The 5443-nt window shown below is 36.1% G+C and overlaps 1 pseudogene; it reads right to left on the bottom strand.

The window, feature by feature from the left end:
* Positions 1-1248, bottom strand: part of LOC102496830 (deoxynucleotidyltransferase terminal-interacting protein 2 pseudogene) — a 31328-nt pseudogene extending 30080 nt beyond the window's left edge.
* Positions 1249-5443: the final 4195 nt, after the last annotated feature.

Genomic DNA, 5443 nt, shown 5'->3' with positions numbered 1-5443 from the left:
GATAACTGTGGAGTCTTCGCCATCATCACCACCATCAGCAAACTTCGCCAGATCATTTTTTATAGTGCTCTTTCTCTCCTTATTCCATCTGTCCACTTCCACAACTGCAAATGTTTGAGCTAATGATTTCATTACAGCCTCACAGTTCAGATTTGAGGACTCTGATCTAGTTTCGTTCTTTTGGGGAGTTGAATACCTTTCAGAAGCTAACTGCTGATTGCTAGTGCCCTGAAGCTCAGAAAGACACTTCAACTGAGAACTTTCCTCATTAATTTCTTCTTCCTCATCTGTTACTCCATTGGCGTTTTCATCCAAAGTATGCTTTTTTATTTCTTTAAAAGATGCCACCTTGGTCTGTTTTTCCTCTCTTACATTAAAACATTGATGTTTTTGCATTGCTGGTATTTTTTCCAAATTTCTGTGGGAGGAATCACTATCGGTATCACAAATTTCATTATTATAAAAATCTGACTTATTTATCTGAGAAAGAGATTTTGCTTGTAAATCAGAAGTCTCTCTGGTGTTTGAATCCTCTGAGCTTACAGTTGTATCCATGATATGCCTTTGATTTCTTGGTAAAATATTATCATCTTTCTTTTTGGTGTGTGCTTGTGATTTCCTTTGCATACTCCTGGTTCTTCTCCTGGCTGCGATGGCAGAAAATGAACTATCTGAGCATGAGGACTCAGCATCAGAAACAGCTTCTGTATATGATTCTTGGCTTGGTTCTGTTAGAGATTTAGCCTTACTCCTTCTGGTTATTGTAGTTATTTCTGGGGAAGGCACAATTCTAGAAATACCTGAAACATGAGATTCTGCTTCAGAGACAACTTCTTCAGTATGAGACTCATTTATTGGGGTTATTTTCGGTTTTTTCCTAATTTTAGACATCGGGGTACATGCAATTAAGATCTGCCTTCTCCTTGTTACTCTGAAAATGGGATCCTGGGGCTCAGACACAGAAGAACAATTTGACTCCGCTTCAGAGGTCTCTCCATTAGTACATGATTCAGTCATCTCTGACAATGAGCCTGTAGTTCTGTTCTTGTTTCTGCTCTTAGGAGCTCTAGGGATTGAACTTTGTTTCCCAGTTGTTTGTGGTTCAACAACGGTTGGGTCATTAGACCCAGATTCCTTCTTGCTTTCTGGATGTGCTAGACTCTCTTTAGCAGTACTCTTCCCCTGGCAGCGTGGAGGCGATGTGGCATGCCTCGCAGCCTGAGAGCGGGCGGACGTGGTGACCACCATCCTTGCGGCTGACGCTTCCAACTTCCCAATCCCCCTTAGAGATATTTTTGTTCAGCTCATTTTCCCATCTTTTAATTGGGTTTTTTTTTTTTTTTTTTTTGAGTAAGCCACTTGAGTTCCCTGTGTATTCTAGTTATCAGTCTCTGGTCTGAAGTATATTTTACAAAAATATTCTCCCATTTTGACAGTTGTCGATTCACATTTGTTATTGTGTCCTTTGTTGTGCAGAAACTTCTTAGTCTGATATAGTCCCACTTGTCTATTTTGGGGATTATTGCCTGTGCTTTGGGAGTCTTATTTAAGAAGTCTTTGCCTACCCCAATGTCTCCCAGAGTTTTCCCAGTATTTTCTACCAGTAGTTTTATTGTTTGAGGTCTTAGGCTCAGATCTTTTATCTATTTTGAGTTGATTTTTGTTAATGGTGAAAGATGGGGGTTCAGTTTCATCTTTTTGCAGGTGGATACCCAGTTTTTCCAGCACCACTTACCAAAGAGGTTTTCCTGTTCCCAATGGATTGACTTCTATCCTTTATCAAAATCAGTTGGCTGTAAGCTTTGGGGTTTATTTCTGGGGTCTCTATTCTATTCCATTGATCCACCTATCTGTTGTTGTGTCAATACATGCTATTTTGATTATCACAGCTTTATAGTATCTTTGAGTCAATGAGTGATATGCCACCTACTCCATTCTTCTTGCATAGGATCGCTTTGGCAAGATTATCTTTCATATGGGATAAAATAGAGAAACATTCTTGGATAAACACAATCTGAAGGAAGTTATCAGCTCCAGACCAGCTCTTCAAGAGGTTCTGAAAGGAGTGCTATACCAGTAAAACTAAAAAGGTCAAATGGACAGCTATAAGAGAACAAAAAGCAACCAAGGAAATGTCTCACATAATGATAGGAAAAGGTCTGGAAATATCAATAATAACATTGAATGCTAATGGATTAAAATCTCCAATTAAGAGACACAGACTGGCAGAATGGATAAAAAACAGAAACCCTCTTTATGTTGCCTACAGAAAATTCACTTTATGAATAAAGACATATATGTGTATATATATATATATACTGAAGAGATGGAAAAGATATTTCATGCAAATGTAAATTTTAAAAGGACTGGAGTAGTGATATTTATTTCAGACAAAATATAATTCAAGTCAAAGACTATAAGAAGAGACAAAGAAGGGCATTATATAATAGTAAATGGGATAATACAGCAAGAAGACATAACTCTTATAAATATCTATGCACCCAACCCAGTAGCACCTAAATATGTGAAAGAAATACTGCTGGAGCTAAAAGGAGAGATAGGGAGAAACACTATAATTGTTGGATATCACAACACCCCATTATCTCCTCTAGGCAGATCTTCTAGGAAGTAAATAAATAGAGAGATACAGGACCTTAATGATAGTATAAATTGAATGAGCTTGATAAATATCTATAGAACTTTCCACCTTAAGTCCACAACATTTATATTTTTCTCACCTCGGCATGGAACCTTTTCAAAGGACCGTATGTTAGGACAAAAATCAAGCCTTTGCAGATTCAAAGGCATAGAAACTACATTCAGCATCTTCTGTGACTATCATGGAATTAAACTCAAGCTTAATTTCAAGGAACACCCTCAAAAATACACAAACACATGGAAATTGAACAACCTACTTCTGAAAGACTCCTTAACTACTGAAGGAATTAAATCTGAAATCAGAAAATTGTGGAAACAAATGATAATGAGTGCACAAGTTTCCATAATCTATGGGACATGGCAAAAGCAGTCATAAGAGGGAAATCCATAGCAACTAGTGCACATTAGAAAAGGATGAAAAGATGGCAAATAGATAACCTAAGATCATGCTGCATCAGGGAACTGGAAAAACAACAACCAGAAAAAAAAAATTGCCAGGTAAAAAGAAATAATAGAGGTTCGAGCAGAAATAAATGAAAGCGAAAATAAACAATGCATACAAAAAAATAAATAAAAGCAAAAGCTGGTTCTTTGAAAAGATTAACAAGATCGACATGCCATTGGCTAGACTAATAAAGAAGAAAGAAAGACCATGATAAAATAAGCAATATTACAACAGACATAGTAGAAATACAAAATATCGTTAGATATTTTGAGCGATTATATGACAATAAACAAGATAACTTGCAGGAGATGGACAAATTCCTGGATGCATGTAATCTACCAAGATTGTATCAGGAGGACATAGAAAACCTGAATAGACCCATAACAAGCCAGGAGGTTGAATCAGTAATAAATAACCTCCTGACTAAGAAAAGTACAAGTCCAGATGGCTTCTCTTCTGAATTCTACAAAACTTTTAAGGAAGAGTTAATCCTTATCCTATTCAAATTATTTCTAAAGATTCAATAGGAGGGAAAACTTCCAAATTCATTTTATGACATCTCCATCATCCTCATTACGAAAAATAGATAAGGACATGATAAAAAAGGAAAATTACAGACCAATATTATTGATGAATATAGATGCAAAATTTCTCAACAAGATGCTCACAAATCATATCCAACAACATATAACAAAAATTATTCATCGCCACCAGGTAGGCTTTATCCCAGGGATGCAAGCGTGGTTCAACATATGCAAGACCATAAATGTAGAACACCATATTAACAGAAAGAAAGATTAAAAACCATATGATCATTTCAGTTGATGCAGAGAAAGCATTTTATAAAATACAACATCCTTTCATGACTAAGTAAGATTGGTATAGAAGGGTCATTTCTCAACACAATAAAAGCCATCTATGAGAAGCCATTTTAAAGCTGAGATGTGTCTTGGCATGTTCAGGAAAGCTATGGTCTAAATCCAACTACTGAACTTCCAAAATATTCAGACAAGAAGCCATTTAAAAGCTGAGGTGTGTCCTGGTGGTGTTCAGGAATGCTATGCTCTAAACCTATCTACTAGATATCCAAAATATTGAGAAAAGCACTGAGGAATAGAATTTTTGTCACAGAATGACCAGAAACAACTGCAGAGTCACAAGAAACATGAGAAATCAAGAAAATATCTCTCCCCTAAGAGAAAAGAACAATCCCTCATCATCCACAGACAGTACAGTGGAATTCATGGGAATTTCTGAAAGAGACTTCAGAATATTCCTAGTGACAAAACTAAATGAGATGCAAGAGCTGAAAGATAATGAACTCCAGAAGATGGAGAAGAAAAGAGACAACAAGTTCCAGGAGGTGTTGAAGTTATTTCATATTCCGAAAGAGGAAATACACACCATAAAAAAGAATTAAATGGAGCTATTAGAGATGAAGGCTGCCATTCAGGAAATCAAAACCTCCCTCAAAAGTATTAAAAACAGATTACTCCATGCAGAAAATAAAATCTCGGATGTTGAAGATAAAGCCTCCAATCTAGAAAAAAACAACCAAAAAAGCTGAGAAAACCCCCCCCCAAAATGAGAATACTATACGAAAAATACTAGATAGCATTAAGTGTCCAAACATCCAGATAACTGATATCACAGAAGGTGATAAAACTAAGGGAATTTATAATCTATTCCATAAAATCTTGGAAGAAAATTTCCCAAATCTAGAGAGGCATTCAAATATGCAAACCCAAGAAATACAAAGGACCCCTAACAGAATCAACCCAAGAAGGTTTTCTCCAAGGCACATCATAGCCAGACTAGTCAAATCTACAAAGACAAGTTACTAAAATTGGCAATAGAGAAACATCAAGTTACTTATAAAAGTAATCCCATCAGGCTAACCTTAGCTCTCTCATCAGAAACAATGCGAGCAAGTAAAGAGTGGGAACATATATTCAAAGTGTTAAGTGAAAAAGTTTCAACCAAGAATACTACACCCAGCAAGGTTATCTTTCATATGGAAAGAAAGATTAAAAACGTTCTCAGATAAACAAGACCTGAAAGAATTTGCTAGTAGCCGACCCACTCTTCAAGACGTTCTGAAAGGAGTGATCTACCAGCAAAACTAAAGACACATACAGATATAAGAGAACAAATGGCAACCAAGAAAATGACCAATTAATTTAATGCTAGGGACAAGAAATATCAATAACAACATTGAATGATAACTTCCAGGATTTATATGGAAAGATTGGACCACAGCAACACTGCATATTCAACAGAAGAGAGTTTGAATATAACACTAAATTAGCGAAATCGAATTTTATGACTTTTGAGTAAAAC

This window comes from Tupaia chinensis, unplaced genomic scaffold, assembly GCF_000334495.1.
Source record: "Tupaia chinensis unplaced genomic scaffold, TupChi_1.0 Scaffold144084_1, whole genome shotgun sequence".
In the NCBI taxonomy this organism is placed as follows: Eukaryota; Metazoa; Chordata; class Mammalia; order Scandentia; family Tupaiidae; genus Tupaia; species Tupaia belangeri.
This window is presented reverse-complemented; position numbering and strand designations above follow the sequence as displayed.